Genomic DNA, 19107 nt, shown 5'->3' on the forward strand with positions numbered 1-19107 from the left:
TATGCCAGAGCTCAGTGCAGAGTCAGGACCTTTCACTCATCCAAGTGTTTTAAGGTGACGGGTCACAAAGATAATGGGGAACCCGAGAGAAAAGACTAAAGACCAAAGCTTTCCTCTTTACTGGAGATCGTGGACGGAGCCTTTGACGGCCTGTCACACCTCTGAGCACCAGACAACAAATAGGACACAATATATCTAGATGACAGCTTAAGTTAGTGATTTCATTTGCAACCAACGCTCCTCCAGGTTTAGGAATAGTGAGAAAGGATTTGTGCGTGGGGTTGTGAATGAATGAATTATTTAATAAAATAATAGCAAATGTTTCTGGAGTTGAAAAAAATGTGCCTATTTCCTCAAATTTTGACCCGTATTTTTGAAAAATTGACAGACATGTTTGAATTTTGACAGGTTTCATTTGTCCCCTGATCTTTCAAGTCATTAAACACTGAAATGGAGATGCAAAATGTTTAAGTTTTACAGGTTAAACATCAAAATTGAGGTTAGTTTTTAAAGATAGCAGCTCATACGCAGGTCTTAAAGGTTTTCATTTTTCAAAATCTTGCTTGTGTGGTTTCCATTTTTCCAGTTTGTTTGACAACAAAATTTAAAATATTTCTTTAAACTCTTTCCCCAAAATGACATGTAGTCCTGGTAGTTCTGTTTGTATCCAAAGAGCCAGTTCTGTGCTAATGATGTATACTTTACATAATACACCAAAGCTGTTCCCACAGCCAGACCACCTAATAAACTGATAAACTGGACCAATTACTGACTCCATTAGAGGGCTTTCATCCAATCCCAAAGCACTGATGACTTTAGAGGGCCAATAAAACTGCTAGGTTGTGACCTTAACGTTAAGGGACCTTAACAGAACGAGAGGGGACAGACAGGGGTCAACAACATCTCACACTTGTCACACCCCAGTGTGAAAGTGTGTTTACATCTCATTTCTGTATCAGCACTGCTCACGCTTTTGGAGAAGAGGCAAATTGAATTGTTAAAATGTAAAAAAGAAATGAAAGATGTAGCAAGGTAATACAAAATATGTATTTTTTAGAAAACTTTTTATGTATTTTTATGTTTTGATCCATTTGATTAGGGATTCATTCATCATTTTTGTTGTTATTTTAAAGCCTAAATGCTTTTAAATTTAACATTTTGAATTTCCGCTTGTAAAACATGATTGGTTAAATTCAAAACTATCAAGAACAAATGGCATAAAAAGACAATCAAAATCCTGGATGTACTTTTAATACTCAGAATTCTTTAAAAAAAAAAAAAACGACATACATTTAATAATTTTATTTTAACCTGACAGTGAAAAAAGCAAGAAAAGGACAATAACAATGGTTTGTGTATTGCAGTTGTGTATTAAGATAAGGAAGCCATGCATCAGTGATAACATTAGTGAGGTGAAGAAATCAGCAGCAGGCCTCACTGAGAGGCCCAAAACTGTTACAACTTGCATTAGAAGTGAAAATGGAGGGAAGAAGAGAGAGAGAGGAGGAGGAGGAGGAGGAGGAGGAGGAGGAGGAGGAGGAGAGGCAGGCCTAATCACTTTCCCTGCTGACTTCACAGGAGGGAGGAAGGTAAAGATCACAGCTCCACCAGCACATTGCAGCCGTCCTCCTCTCCTCCCTCCTCTCCTCCCGGCCTTTTGATGGAGGGCCCGGGGTGCCTGCTTCTCTCCCTCTGCCCACTGGGCTATTGAAGGAGTGATGGATGGCTTCATAAGGAGACAAGATCCATCTCTCATTCACAAACTCTCTCTCTCTCTGTTTAAATGACTCTTTCATTTTCTGTCCATCTCTCACCATCTCATTTCAGTTTCTCTCTGATGTCAGTGATAACATCTTTTGTTATTTCCCGTACTTTCCGTTGGTCAACTGCCTCTTTCTGTCTTTCTTTCTTTTCTTCTTCCTCGTGGATGGAGGAATGTTTCCCTCTCTGTCTCATTCCCTCTCTCTGTCTGCCTGAGGCTGGGGACAGATGTGGAGGCCTTCCTTTCCCAGCATTCCCTGGGGAGAGTAGGGACAGGTCTTAACACCCTTTTGGAGAGGGGAGGAGGGCTACGGAGAAGGGAGGGCAGTTTGTTGTCCGAAGGGTCATGTATTGGGAGTCAAGTGATGCATAAGTAATGCTTTGTTTGGACTGATCTGGGGAAAGGAATTTACTGGATTTGCCTGTAATTGGGTTATTTTCCTTTGAAATGGCTTATGAAACAAAGATTGGGGAGGTGAAAAAGGTCAGTGCATCATGGGAACCATTATAAAAGTCTGTAAAGTTGTCAAAAACATCAGATTTCATAATGATGTCTTAATGAGAATACTAGACAATTACGCAAAAAGTCTTTGAATCCTCAAATCTTGAGTTATGATGTGAGAAACTAACTTGATCCTGTCCAGACTGGTTCTTATAATCTGTCTTGGATGATCTGATTGCTACCACACAGTTGAAAATTAAGCTGTGCACACATCTGAGATGCATTCGATATGTTTACATGCAGTCAAGTTACTGAAATCAGATAACACCAAAATCAGACATGCACTGTAGGTTTATCCAGATTTTTGATTCTTTATTTTTTAAGCATTTTGGTTGGTTTGGTTTTGTTCTGTCATAAAACAACATACACATAACACACTTATCCAAATATACAAAAAGACACAGACTGAATATTAAACATGGACATGCAGGAACAAAACAAAATGAAACAAACTATAAACAGCATATAAAACAGTTACTTCATCTGACATCTGGTAATTTTTTTAACCATAGCGTTACCAAATACATTTAACTAGAAACACACCTAACTAGCTTACTATTGTAACTCTATTGCAGATAACATGAAGAAATCTGATTACTGGCATATCCAGTCTTACCCAGATGTAATGAGAGTCTGTTGTCCAGTAGCCATGTACTTAATTTCTGATGCACATTTTATATCATTTACATATATTAGGAATAGTAAGAGTCCAAAGATTGATCCCTGTGGAACACCATTCCTGGATCTGATAAAGCACTATTGAGATCTACACAATAAATATGATTACTTAGGTGAGATTTCAACCACTGACAGTGCAGTGAGAGAGCACAGCTTTTCCTTACCGCGTTAAGGTGTCTGCAGCAGTGGAAAAGTCTTTGTTATGTACATGCTCACATGTAAAAAGCTGATTAGAAACCTGGTGACATACATACATGCAATACCTCTAAAGGAAAAATCTAAAAACAATCCCTGATTACAGAAACCATGTTTCTCATTTGCATTATGTTGAAGAAATCAAGTTACTGAAGAAAGCTGCCAGTAACCCACCTGCTTAAAGTGCATGTAGTGTAAACACACTAATTGGGGATTTAAACCACATTTGAAGATGGTCAGGGTACACTAATAACCCCATTGATAGTGTCATATAAATGTATACATTTCCTGAACAAACTGGACCACATCTGTCTTCTCCCTGTGAATAAATTACACATTTGCACACTTGTCACACAACAAAAATCAGACCATGACAACATCAATCAACACGTACAACAACGTGTTGTTGCTTTTTCTTCTCCACACTTGGCTTAATACTTTAATAATTTCTCTACCTCTATTTTTAAACTGTAAAAAGTTCCTCTAGCATCATACAAATAAAATCTAATCTTGAGCAAATGTTAGCATGTTAACATATTCTCAATGACAACGCTAACATGCTGATGTTTTGCAGATATATTTTACACCATCTTAACCATCTTTTGCAGGTATTTGGTCATAAACCAAGGTGTTGGACTGATTCAAATTTTGACCTGATGATTGCACAAGATGAAAAGTCAGGATGATTCATCCTCTGGGCATCATGGATATCTATAGCAAATATTGTGGCACTCCATCCAATAGTTTTTGAGATATTTCAGTCTGGACCATTGAGGTGATGGACTTTTGACTGCCACCCTTAGAGTCTTGCAGATATTGTGATTCAAAAGCTTGTCCACAGTGTCATTTAATTGATTTTGTGAAGAGAAGCTTTGTCAAAGTTTCTTTGTGCCTTTAATTGAATCCTGAGCATAGCAGGTAAATCTAGACATTAAAGGTGTCATATAGTCTGTCTCACAGACAGGTTATATCTGGACAGAAGTATCAAGGCCTTACCAGGATCTTAAGACATCTTAAGCCTTTTCCACCCACCGGCAGTCTGCTGGTTATCTGCTCTTTTCCTCCTCAGGCTGTCGGAGTGACAGCACATTGTGGTCGCGCTGTGAGGAGCCATTCAGGCCTCGCGGCCTCCACAGCACGGGCGTGAAAATCGGCTACATTTAATCAGCCATGGTGGAGGATTTAAAGAAAGGGATCAAGAGAGTTTTGTCTTAATGGATTGGCCACAGTTTAGGGGTTCAGCACACCGAGTTATACCTGGCACATCACTTGTTAACAATATAACTTGAACCACATGGCACTTCCCTGAGACGTACTCACTTGGATGTTTCTTCCACATCCAAAAATATAAAATGTGTTGGTTCTGATATTTTTTCTGTTATTTTTTAAGATTTGAGAGCCAACTGAATGTGTGCAATTAGACCAAAAGATGATTTTGATTGATTCATCAGTCAATTATTTCATCCATGTTCACAAAACAGAAAATTAAGGAATAAGTCATCTATTGTGTATTGGGAGTACATCAAGTGACTCGCACATACAATGGTCCGATTCTTTCAGTCAGTCTGTACATTAGAATTTCAAGCTTACGGCCATGGCAATTCTTACCAATACAGTAAGGCCATACAAGACGGAGGCGACATTCAGAAAAGGGCCAGTGCAGTCAAACAAAGCACTAAATCAAGTGGCTTGACACATGCTCACCAGACAGTTTGCCGTTTGTCACAGCGCCTGAATGGAACTAAAAGCAAAGTTGTGGACGCATCGGGGTGATCGGCATTGCTCAGATACTGCACAAGAGACCTTTTCAGACAGCTGCAACACTGATTACATTGTGTGAAGGCCAATCAAAGGGGAAAATGACGAGAGCAGTCATGCCGGACACACACAATGCACAAATGGCAGCGGTCAGATGGTGGAGGAGAGAGGTGGTGCTCCGGGGATTTTAAAGACGCATTTTAGGATAAAGGGTCAGACGTATGGGAAACTCTCTCACACGCCCGACATACAGTATATCACGAAGAGCCTCATCAACATCTTATCTGATTGAGTTTGATTCCACAAGTGAAATTAAATATTACAACTACTCTCCATCAGTTTAAAAGTGGCATTATAGAAATAAACAGGCTACAGTTTCATGTAAAATCTGTTGAGCTGAGGAATCAGTTCATTTCATTACGTCAGACTTTAAGATGTAACTGCAGTATTTTAAAATCTTAAGTCTTTCATCAGCAAAGAACTTTTAAATGTTTCAAAAACCAGACCGAAGATGATCTAACTTTTGCAACTAGGGCATCTAAATTTTGCAGCAATTTATTAAGTTTAGAAATTAAAGACTGGGACTCATCTGACTATATCTTATTATAAGAGACACCTGAAAACTAATTTCTGTTACTTAAGTTATTTGTGACTGTAGTCGGGTTTTGTTCATTTATTTAGATGTCCTCCTATCCCTGTGTGTTTGTCTTAAGTATAGACATTTCTTTTGGTTCTCAAACCATCAAAAATGACATTCTTAAAATTCAACAGCAATATGAAGAAAAATATTTGTTCATGACATTTTAAGCAGCTTTGAAAGAGAATTATGATGAAATGTACATTTTTCATTAAAGTATAAAAACTAAATGATAATGTGAAGGCTGGATGAATGGGAAAATGATCTAAAAGATGTTTCAATATGCCTTGCAAGCTTCTGTGGAATCACACATCGTAGCTCCTGATCAAAACAGTATCCTCCGCCTCCCAAAACCACCTTTTGTTCAGAAGTTGATTTAGTCTCATCACCTGTTGCACTACTATTAAAAATAAGCATCTTGCATTCAGTCACATTCTGTCTCTGTCAGTAATGTTATCTGATATTACTGGTTCTTAGAATAAACTGATTTATAGACTAAATTCATCTGCAGTCCTTTTTTTTCCCAAACAAAACAGCTGCAACAGCAAACAGACTAGCATGCCAACATTTTTAGAAAGGTAAACTGATGTAACATTACCAAGTGCTTGTAAATGTAACATTATTGTCGCTCTCAGTTGGAGAGGACAGGTAGCTGCAGTAATAACGGAGACAACAACTGGATTTACTGAGTGATATAGTGAACAAGTAAACAGCCCACTTTTCCAATAATCCCCATAAAAGCTACACCTGTAACCATGGTAACGGTACACAACAAAGATGGCGACAGCTGTTGCCTCAAAATACTTGGAAGACATTTGAAATTCAACAAAAATGAGATGAAAATTTTACTGCCGAAAACTTGACTGAAATGTCCACAATTGTTGACTGAAATTGGCCAAAAGCTCCCAAAGATCAATGACTAGAATTTGACAAAAACTAGTATGAACACTGCTCGAACACCACAAACATACACAACCACTGTATTTGAGTGGAAGCCAAACAAAACCAAATTATATACAAAAATAGACACCATTAAGGATAAGTGAGCAAATGTTGTTTTTTTTTTGTTTTTTTTTAATAATTAGGGTGAATTGACCTTTTAAATATTACATAATGACTACTGTCTGTCAGTTGTCATTAACATCAGCAACAGATCAACCCAAATTAAACTCCTTCAACTAAACCCAGTCATACCATCTTTATCTGAAACATCTGTTGGCAGTGACAAAATATGTAGAGTGCTGAATCACACTGAAATATGGGCCAACTCTAAGTTACAGAAATGAGTTTGTGCAGTGTAAACACTTTCAAGTGTAAAGATTACTATGAACATTAATTATACCTTATCATCAGCATATACAGTATTTTATTACTGCCACATCTCTGCCATTTGAGAATATAGTTTGGTTGGAGATTTGGGGGGCAGGTGAAACTCCGCTCACACAAGAAATGTTATTTACAGAGACGCAAAACACACACAGACACCACATAAACACAGTGTCAGGGGGCAAATGACAGAAACACATGGCTGTGACACTCTCGCTCTCTCTCTGAGTCTTTCTTCGGTCTCTTTCTCTCTGTTGATGAGGACAATGAAGATGATTGTGACAATGATGATGATGATGATGGTATAATGATAACAACTGCTGGCTGTTATGTTGGTATTTGCCCCTTCACTAAAACCCTCAAAGCTTTAACAGCTCTGTTGTGTCTTTGCTATGTGAATGATGCAATGAAAGGATTTGAAAAGTCAAAGCTATTTTCTCTATCTCTGTGTTTCTCTCTAACACACACACACATACGTGCACACACACACACACACACACACACACACACAAGTACAGAAACACACACACACGCATATCTGCTACCTACATATCAGGAATCATTTTGATCATTTGCCTCACGGGAACCAAAGAGTGTTTGGCCTCAAGGCGTCCCAAATGGGAATCAGTGTGTGTGTATGTGTGTGTGTGTGTGTGTGTTTCTACTATGTTTGTGTGTGTGCGTGCCCGTTCATGTGTGGGAGGGCTGCTAGAACAGGGGATTTTTTGTGTTGGGGAAGAGAGAGGCTTGGGCACTTCATCTTCTCTTCTGTGCACTGCCAAAAAGGGCAGAGGTCAAAAGTCAGGGCGATTGGAGAATTCCGCGCTGCATGCCGACAGATCGGGTTTCAAGGGTGGGGGAGGGTCATGGATCGCCCTGGAGGGATAGGTGCCTGTGCGTGTGTTTGTGAGCATGTCTGTGTGCATGGGTACATACGTACGTGCTGTGAGCGTGCATGTGCGTGCGCTCGCCTCGGCGTGCACATCTACGTGTTTATGTGTGAGCTTGTTCGGGCAGCCCTTTTTTTAAAAACATCTCATCGCAGCTTTAGTGCTCAGAGCATTTGGAACTTTCTCTTGATGTTTACTGCTTTGTGGGAGTCGTTTGGAGGAGACTCACCCATCATAAGGCAACACCTAAACTCCCCTGACCTTCAATGTCATATCATCCGCAGTTTTAAGACATCTATTCCAAAAATGCTTCAGATCCATTTTGGGTTGTTCATCAGTCAGGAGCTCTTAAATATGATGTGTGTGTGGGGTTTTTTTTACCTAGTAATTGTCAGACTTTACTTTTATGCTATCAGTCAACTTATTTGCAATGTGTTTTTTTTTTAACGATGGGTAATTCTTGTTAGGATGAAGCACCTTAGATGTTCAGATAATACTGTATTCTGCCTTTTGTGGCCAAAACCTTTGGAGACAAAGTCAGTTTAAACAGGGCCAGGGGATCAAAGCTTAAGCCTCCTTAACTGAGCAGGAAGACAAGATAGACAGATCTTAGTGGTGTGCACTGTAGATTATGTTCCTTGAGTTGTTTTTAAGACGAACCAGTTTCAAAGAGGATGGATGAAACTTGTATTAGACATTGGTTAGAACCATTTTTGACATTAAGGTTTAAACAAAGCTGCATTCTCAACTGAGAAAAACCAAGAATCTTTGGAGAGGTTACTGATTAAACGAGTCTCAAATCTTTTCATAACTTCACCACCTCACTCAGAGAAGAGTTGAAACTGTCGACTCAACCGCAATCAATCCAGGGAGACACATCCGGGGTTTAAACATTTAGCAGAAGGTGCAGTCATTCAAATGGTTTGAGATGCAAAGGAGTACAGACCTCAGCGACTAGCAGCTCCCATTGTGGCCTTTGTAACTGATCATTAATGAACATGTGCTCCTGGCCTCCGGTGGCTCCCGGGGAGCCCGGACTGATCACCACAGCTGTGTTTCTATTGTGCTTACCCGCGGTGCCGAAAAATAACACCCTGACTCTGGCTATGTGCTGGAATTTATTGTATTTACTTTCCAAGGCGTTAAAGAAGCAAAGTTTGAAAAAAAAAAGAACCGCAGTGGTCCAGCATGCAGGAAACACTAAGAGGGATAACGAGAGTGCTTTTATGAAACTGAACAACAGGGAGGGATTTATGTTGGCGCGATGCAAGTTTCTTTGGGGATGATAATGTAACATGAAAATCTAAAGGGAAGGCAGTGTAATCTCTGTAAGGAATTGCCTTGTTAAGTGTTTCACTCTTGAGACAAAAGACAAATAATAAATGATAACCTTGTTCATGAGTCATGTCTTGTGGATTTTAATTACACTTAATATCAGATTTAAGTCTTTGAGATTTCAGAAAACTGTATAAAGGGTGTAAAATTCATAATTTCATTATTATTTTCACCTGAATACACACCACTTTTGATTTCTGATAACTCTTTTCAGACAGCTGAATTCGTTTCAAAGCACGTCCGAAAGAATTTTAACAAACGCTGAAATTACGTTACAATAAAAGTTCTTAGTCATCTGTTTCAATGTGACAAAGAAAACTGCCCAAATTCCCTCATGACACTTGCCTTGGCCTTACATTCTGCACTGCCTCACAATATATGAATTGTGGATTTATTCCTTTGGCACTCTGCGGTTTTTGTGGTTTTTGTGGTGGGCAGAGGAAGTGCCATCATTTGACTTTGACAGCAGCATCCAGAACAAGTAGTCCTCTCTCTGCCATGTTCACTGTTTCCAGGGAAGAAAGAAACCGGGGTCAAAGAATCAATGAAATCACACAGGACAAATATTGTACACAAGTGCTGTATGCAAATTAATTTAACCCCTTAACGAACCAGCCGGGGGGCATTGGTCATTACAAACTCATGCTGTGCAGCCAAGCTTTGTTTAAACCCGCAGAAAATGTATTTTAAATGCTAGAGGAGATCCTGAAGTTTTGAATCATACTGAATATATCGGGCTGAAATTTAGGGAAAACAAACAGGGGAAACAAAAAGGGGAAGATTGTATGTTAAGGAGCTGAATATTCTCTCCACAATCAACAGACAGTCATAGTTTTTTACGTGACAGATATGTATCTACCAGTATGTTTTATATCACACACTGGCCAGTCCTTATGCACAATGTATATGTGTGTATGTGTGAACATATATTTAGAACTTCCACAATCAAAATCTCCATCAGTTTTACACTTCTAAAAAAGTTTTACACAGGGCTTTTATTTCACAGTAATGCACTGTTGCACACATATGCTCACACCAGCACCTGTGCTCATGTTTAAAAGCATGAACATGTTACACTCCCCCCCCCCCGCCTTTACATATTCCTCTACATAGGAAGCTGACACTCTAAAAATGCCTGTACACTCAAGTCTTTTTATGGTATCAGATCCCTTACTGCCCATTTCGTGATTCACTGTAGTCTTTCTTTTTTTTTTTTTTTTTTGATGGCCAGGGATCATTAAAGAGTGCAAACGAGTCATTGATGGATTGGATGGAGCTGTCTAAACGTGGGGTTTGACCTCCCTGCCCCTCCCTTTTTCCACTCCCCGGGCTGTTTGAGCAGAGTGTTTGGATCAGGACCGGCTCTCAGGGCCTAATGGAGGCAACTCATTTTCGAGGGGGCTCATATCTTTGATGGCGAGTTTGTTAACAATGCGTCCTTTCTGTGATTGGGTAAGAATTGGCCAGCAGGGTTCCAGTGAGAGGGGAAAATGTAAACGGGGGATTAGCCGGACTAATGGCCCCAACTTGTCGTTGATGTTAATTAGCGTTAATTAGGACCCCCTTCATTTTAGCAGGTTGGACTTAAAGGTGGGGGCGATCCACTTGTGTTTTTGCAAATGTCCTGTCATGTTTGTGTCATGTTTGTGCACACATGGTCAAATTCTCATGCACACTTTTCCACACTTGCACACAGAAGCCGGAGCACTCTCTCTCGTTAATTTCAGCATCTCATCGATGCTAGGCACTTGTACACTGACGGCTTCCTTCTGTTTGTTCTTTGCTCGTTGTCAGAGGCCATTTGCTCTCGCCACAATGACTCCCTTTCACTGGGTTTGATCTTTGCAGCTATTCAGCCTCCTCTTTTCTTGTGATCAAGAGAAGAAACCACCATTCCACCTCGACTCTTTGCACAGCCCTAAAGCTAAACGTACCCTCTCCCCCTCGCCCCGATGTGTGTGTGTTTGTGTGTCCACTGATCCAGGGGAATGACAGTGGTAGGATTTAGGATCTTTTTGCTTCCAAGGTTCCTCCGCTGAGACATCATCAGCCACTTTGTTGGGTCGGTTAACCCCGTATTGTCCCGGAGGCCCCTTAGAGCTCCGATGCCATTCAGCTTGCTAGTATCTCTCCCCCCCTCTGCTTGTGGTGGCAGCTTTGTGTAACACGTACATGTGCACACTGATGCGCATACACACTCATTCAGGAAACGGGTGACACTCACATATGCACACAAACGTAGAGAGGGCATGTCCTGCACGCTACCTGAGGCTTGTTTATACTTTGACATGCACGGCCACCCTTTTCCAACGGGCTCACTCTCAGGCTTGACGTCCCAGCAGGATTCAGTGGTGTGAAATGGGGGGCCCACAGTTTGCTGCTGGTGGGAGTTAAGAGAGAAGAAGAAGGGGGGGGGACGCTTCTCTCTGGCCAACACCTGGTATCACTTTATTAACCCTCGGCTGTCTTGACCCCTGAGAGCCAAGGAACAGCAGGGCCAAAGGGGGCCGCAAGGGAGTGAGGGGTGGGGGTGGAAGAGGAGAAGGGGTGCAAAGGGTGTATGGACGTCACTGCGCAGCCTTTGAAGGGGGAAGCGATGCCCCCACATTGGAGCCCCTGCGATGACTTTACCAGTACCCTGACCCCCCTTGACCCTGACACCCCCCTCTGCCCAACCCAAAAAACTACCCCTCTCTTACTGCAGCTGCTGGTTCCCATTGGCCCACCATGGGCCGCTGTGACGGAGTGGAAGAAGGAATGGACAGAGAGAAGGAGAGAGAACGAAAGAAAGGAGAGGAGAGAGGAGACCGGGAGAAGGATGGGGGAGTCAGTGAGAAGGGGGCCATGCAAAAGGTCAACTGTTGGTCAGAGGTTTTTATTGGGAGTGCGGGAGGGAGGGAGCGGGAGTGGGAGAATGCATTAAAGACCACCGTCTGAGATTTTAACTGCAGGGAGGGGAATTTGGCCTTTTTCCACCCCTACACACGTTTAGCAGTTAGAGGACAGGCTCTGAGTAGACCTGTGTGCTAGCAGCGTAATGTTTAAGTACAGAGAAGTTAAGTGAAGTGACGCCCCTGGGCACTGCAGGGTCATTTCAACTTGAACAGATTTAGTGCATGATTTTGGATGATTGTATACTGCATGTTGACTGGTGCTCCAGAGCAACCAGACAGCAAAGTTGAGTATCAGCACAGAGAATATCCTCACATCACATGCATTGCTTATTCAGGGTATTGAAGATCTCTTGGGTCATGTAATTACAGTCGGATGGTAAGCTTGTGGAAATTCCATCAGAGGGACGTCATAGTGGAGGATTAGTGCTGATCCAATCAGAGGTTACGATCAGTCCGAGGCAAGTCTGAAAACCCTATATGAGCCTCCGATTAGTTGCTGGCACAGTCAATTGGGATTCATGATCCACAAATAGATTCTGTAAGAACAAGTTAGCTCTTCTGACCTTTCATTAAAATTGCCATCAAGATGCTTGCTGACCAGTTGTCAATCTCACCTGCACTTCAGACAACTGATGGACAGTCAAAGATATAGGACTGCAACTTACTTGCTATTTTCATTATGGACTATAATATATCTGATTAACTGATTTATCATCAAGTTTATAAAATACCAGGAAATAGTAAAGGAAATGGGAAAGGAAATAGTAAAAAAAATCCCCAAAGCTGCTGAATCTGCTGAAGGAGGAAAGTGTCTTTATGCTCACCTTAAAACTGAGTTTAAAACATATAAGCCAACGTCCACACATCTAGACTCATTAGAAGACTGTTAACCTTATCATGCTGCAAATAGTTTTATGACCACTGATCTTTTTACATTTAAGTTATTGTGTCACTTCATGGTCACACGCAGCATCTACAACAATTAAGCCTCATATGATGATTTATAATTAAGCAATTAAAATTCTGGAGAGGAAACTTATAAGATCACATTACTGCCATGTTCTTAAGAAATGAAATATGTAAAGTTTTGATTTTTTTTAATTAAATTTGCAAACCTTAAACTCATCTATAAATGCATGAATAGCCAGGCTCCTCAGGTGCTCGGTGACCTGGTGGTACCGCTCAAGGTTTCTCATCTACTGAGAACTGTAAGGTGCTCTTTTGTAAATCCTCATTTGGACAGATGGCTTTTTTCTGTTCGGGGCATCAACATGTGGAACTCTTTACCCACAGAACTTAAAATGGATCATGACTGGGAACATTTTAAACTCAAACTGAAACAGTTTGGGACGGACGTTGCAAACTAACTTAGGCGATAAATGCTGTGGTATGTGGGACAAGTTCATGCTATGTACTTGTGCCTGTGAGCATGATTTTGTGAAATCACAACTAGTACAATCGTGGTCCAAAATGCATCTTACATGTGGAAACTTCAAACATCCAATGCATATACACTGAGAATGGACTTTAAAGTGAAGTTGGAGACATCTTCTGTCCAGCAGTTAATACAATATTTGCATATTCATAGATTCATAGAAGAAGATTTTAAGAATTTTTTACTTTTTTGTGGAAAAACAACTTTAGACACAAATTATTATTCAAAGCAGAATATCTTTACATGTCTTAAAACATGTCTGGAGGGGATCTTTAATTTACAATTATTTGATACAGAGTAAAGGCGCAAATCCTCACATTTGAGAAGCTGAAATCAGCAAATGTTTGGTATTTTTGCTTGATATATGACTAGGTTCACAATTTGCCTCAAAACAATAGTCAGGTGTCCAAATGAACCTTGAAACAAGTTTTGCTTGCTGTTCATACTGACCATTAGAAGATCCTCTCCTAATCTGCTTTGTAAGTGATGGGGGACAAAAGTGTTTTTAAAAGTTTATCTGAAGATAATATGAGGCTTCAGCTGTCCGAATTCATTAAATAGAGTGGATATCTTCCACAGTTACAGTCGTTTTTGTAAATACTTCCCTCTGTGTTTCGACAGACAGTGTTTTCCTTTTCAGTTGCAGTGGAAGGATTGTAACAAAAAGAGAGAATTTGGCACTAAAAAGACTAATTTGGACAGCTGAAACCTCATATTAGCTTCAAATAAACTTAAATACATTGTTGCACGGAAGGAGGGCTGTGGATTTTGTTCCACATTATTTACATTGAAGTTGCATTATGAAGGGATCTCTTAATGGCCAGTATGATTGGGAGGAATTATTACAGCAAGAAAAACACGTGTCAGTGTTCACATGGGCACCTGACTGTTGTTTTAGGACAGGCTTGGAATATTGCGAAATATTGTGAACCTATCCTTTAATTTGCATTTGGCTATTTGGTTCGCCTATTAATTTTCTGTCAATGACCTTATTAGCAGTCAACTAATTCCTTCAGCACTGTATACAAAAGTTTAACCTAATTTATGCATTTTGTGATAAAAATAAATGCCATATTGGTTCCAGGCACTTTCAGCCAACTCCAGACAGATCTGGAGATCGTTCAACCCACTCAGGAGCCACTTGGAGATGAATCAAAACTCACTATCTCTCTGCACTGAACTCCCTTGTTGCCTAATTTTTTACTGGCTTTCTTATCACAACCAGAGCTCAAACAAAGATGACATCTGTCTGAAGACACAAGTCCTCTATGAGATACACAGCGCTCTTAATGTCAGAGCTTCTCTCTGCAGGGGAACAGATTACAGGCTTTCTCTGGGTCGTGTTGGGCATCCATCCAGACTCCAGTCCACGACCAGGAAGACATTGTGAAAAACAAGGTTATCTCCTGACTCAACCCCTGCAGTGCAGCGTCAACACTGTTCTGCTGCAGCTCGCCTCGACCGGCAAGTCACAAGGGCTCAGCCTTCAGCCAGGGTCCAGAGGTTAATTTATTGCCTGATCTCATGACCGCAGTTCGGAGTAAAAATGGCAGTAAACGTTGCGTTATGAAGGTGGAGGAGGAGGAAGGGTGGAGAATCAGAGTCTGGCTAGAGTATGTTGCTTGGTTAAGTGCATTGGTCACAGTCTAAATGTCTGACAGTTTATAATCAGGTCTGTTTGACCACAACTGACCCAACAAGACAGTATGTCTCCACTGTGGCAAGAGGAAATGAAATGATGATTGGATTCATGTAGGTGAATTGTTCTTGTTTTCTAAAATACCGAATGAAGAGATAAAATGATGATTAGATAGATAGATAGATAGATAGATAGATAGATAGATAGATAGATAGATAGATAGATAGGTAGACAGACAGATGATAGATCTTACACTTTCACCTTTCTCCCTTTTTTCTCCCTCTGTACTGCTTCCTCTCTTTCTTCTTTCTTTCTTTCCCTCTTTCTCTGTCTCTCTTTCTCTCTGTAGGCATCTTTTTATGGAAGTGACATTCCTGGAGTGGTCGAAACAGAAGCCCTTGTTTAGAGGCGAAACCCTCCCACCCTATACCCTTTTTTCATCTTCCTAGTTTTGGAGCCCTGGGTCAAAGGTCGAGACCCCCTCCAGCTTCAGAGACATGTCAGGTCATGCAAGCCACATAGCATTCCCTGTATAGCCCCCACAACCGCACCCTGCCTCCCCTTCACCCTTAGCAAAAGGCCTGCTGCCTCTTAACAGCAACAAACCCCCTTACACAAGAGGTGTGAGAGTATGTACGGCTGAGTAAGCGTGTGTGTGACATTTTGAGAGATAGTGAGTACTAGCGATCACTTGAGGATTTTATGTTGTCGAAGCTATTTTTTTTTGTCTGACAACCGTTGTTATAAATGCAAACTTTCACTCCAAAGTTATATATTATAATATATAAGATTTCAAATGAGGTCCAATCTTACTGGAGGCATGACTGTAAAGTTGTGTGTTTTTTTAACACTGGCTGTTGGATTTCCTACGACAAAACGGATCTGAAATTAGATAAATAAATACAATTACTCCTTACAAATTGTTTTGAATGTTCTGACACTGTGATGAATCAAAATGGAAAAAGTAAATAAACATAAGATGCGGGGTTGCATAATTAATTGGCGATGTGTATTGATGATGTTTTTTTTTAAATCTGGAAAAGGTTATACTGCATGAAATGATAAAGTGGTGTTTCATAGTTTCATCTGTCATGATTCTAAGCCATCGTTCACTGCCTTTGTGAGACATACGCAAGCACTTCCATGAAATAATGCAAAAATAGGAAATAAACGCCAATAAATTAAAGTGGAGCTGAATTAAAACTGTCAGGAAGCAATTAGGAAAACACCATAATTCCTCCAAATGGGGGCCAAAGTTGAACAGATAGCAAAATACGTGTTAAATGAAAATAACCAATTTTGGGAGTGTATCGCTGCCAAATGTTAAAGGTCACGAGACTCGACGGGGCCTTCGCTCGTGTCCTCTTCGCTTAGTCAGCAAATGGAACCAGCGCCATAATCCCACAAGAAAACCAGATGAAAAATGGGTTTGAGATGCACAAACAGGGCTGAGATGTAGTGCAGAAAAAGGGTGACCCCTTCCGAACAGATAAACAAATAACTAAATAAATCCTGGGGACACTGGGGGTGAGGGAAGCTACCCCCGAGGGGTCAGAGCAGGAACAGATAAATCTCCCTTAAAGACGCCATGCCTTTCCACAGTTAACCTCTTAATCAACCCCAATCGGCCAAAGGAAACAGCGCTGACTTTCAAAACTATCAGCTCTGTGTCTCTGCAGTGAGTAAACACCCTTGCACATTTGCGCAGTGTAAACCGCTGCTGTGTGCATTGAAAGTTGGGACCATTCACTCCTGCGTGATGAGTTTAAAGTGCTTTACAATATAGAAAGTTCCCCGAAGTTAACCTTGTGTCTATGAAGGAGATTTTTGTCAACCATGAATTTAGGTAACATGCCATTCATTTGTTTTTCACGTGTCTTTTTGTTGGTTTCCTCGAAACCACAATTTTCTTCTTCCTTGTCTGTCCATCAGCGAGCGTCTCTGAAGCAGTACGTCAGCGATTAACCTCCAGTGAGCACAAGAGCATCCAGATAGTATCTGTTCACAGGTCATGCAACACACTGGCTGCAGACGCAAACCGTGCAAGACCTCCTAACAAACATGTCATTCTTAGCTTTGAATTTCTATTTCGGTAGCACGCTCAGGTTACATACCTGGTCACTTGATGGCTCCTTTCCTCAATGGGATCATATTTAGCATCGCCTGAACTGGAGCGTTGCATTGTGGGCGCTAGTGTTGTCAGGCTGTCCATAAATTAACAAGTAAACCAGTGGCCCCTGCATTTCCTAGGCCATCCTGTGCGGTCATGTTTACCACCCCTTGCCCCCACCCTGACACCCTCGTGTGTCAGAGGCTCCTGCACCAGTTGGTCCAGCCATCCATCACTAAGCATCAGACAGAAGTGGCAACCAGTTCTGTGCATTTGTTTAATATACTTTTAGGTATAATAACATAAGAGATGATTGGACAGTTCAGGTAGTGTCAGGTGAATCATCACAGAGAAGATGTTAAATTCAGTCCGAGTACTATCGCCTCATTGTTTCAACTCTGAGGAACATTTTTACGGCGCTACGTGGCCTTCGACACCCGTGCATGTATGAAACAAACCTTGCAAGAGCTGTTTGACCCAAGTTCGCTCGACATGCACAGGTTATGATCTTGCATTTGAACGAGGGGGGTTTGAAAGTGGTTTTTGAAATGCACGTTTACATCCTCAAACATATGTTTTATAACAAAACATCTTATAGGATAAGTTGGATGAGGTTTCAGCAGTTTGGTTTATCCAAATCAAATAGGTACACTTCAAAATCACACTCTTTTTAACGCAAAATTCCCTTCCTTTTTGTTTCCCCCGGACAGTGTTTCCTTGCTGATGTGCTGATAACTTTGGATAATACCCACTTGACTTCCACTAATACAGACTGCTGCTCCAAATGTTCACACAACAAGGAAAGTGTATTTTGTTCCACCTCACTTACATCACATTCCTAAGAGATTTGTCCTCACCCAGTAGGAACAATTACAGCAAGCAAAAACTGTTTCACTGTAAATATAGGCATGTGAGCGAGCGGAAAACAATGTGAACTTATCCTTGCACATGACATAGACCTCAAGATGTAAATTATTCTATTTCTAGCCATCATGTTGTAGGAGCAGGTGTCTTTTTTTTCAACAGTACTGTACAAAAAGTACAAAATAAAATCACAGCGTGTTCGAAAAAGCAAAGTCATGTTCTTGAATATTTAAACAGCAGAAACAATCACTCTTTCCCTTTATTAAGTACTATTTTGATTCTGAAGGACAACATTGCATTTCGTGCGATTTTTTGCTTCACTTCTTGAGGAGTTGAGAAAGAAAAAAATACCTTTATGTCCCAAAAAAAGAAGTGACTTAATCCATGTCAGTGTGGGTTTTGTCTTTATTTAGTGGGTGGAAATCACATACATTACTAAACCTCAGCTTGATCCTCATTTAATTAGCCCTTCTAGGTGAAATCCTGGTCAAATTCATCATAAGCCTGGGCTGTATAGAATTACACTCTAATTATTAGGCCCCAAACCCTGAGGTGCCCTTGGTCACTTGCCTACAGCTTGTGGAATCTCCTAATAGCGAGTCACTGGGCTAATTGGAAGACAGGTAAGGTTACATGTGACAGCAATTAAGCCGAGCTCAGGGCCAACTTTATGGCCTCCGGCGAGCCCAGAGCTGCACTCAGGACCCCTAAGTGAGGTTTTTTCCTTTCTTTCCCTTTTGGTAGAAGCAAAGTTGAGAATTACAGTTCCCCCCTTTTTTTTGTCTATAGCGGACATATTGTTATGTAAGTAGTCTATCAGTCACTCTTGTTTTGTCTTCAGCTGCTCATGTTGCGCTCTGGTTATACAAATTTGAGCGAAATAGGACTTATTAATGATCCGTTTCGTACTTTTCTTCTTTATTTTGAAAATGATTACGATTTCTAGCATTATATTAAGAGCATAAACACATGTAGGGATGAGTTTTAATTGCCATAAATAGATTGTTTAGACCAAAACAGGGAAGAAAATAGAGAATAACTACCATGACGTTTGTTAATGTATATACGTATCATATTTAAAAC

The sequence above is a fragment of the Thunnus maccoyii genome, chromosome 10 (assembly GCF_910596095.1).
Source record: "Thunnus maccoyii chromosome 10, fThuMac1.1, whole genome shotgun sequence".
In the NCBI taxonomy this organism is placed as follows: Eukaryota; Metazoa; Chordata; class Actinopteri; order Scombriformes; family Scombridae; genus Thunnus; species Thunnus maccoyii.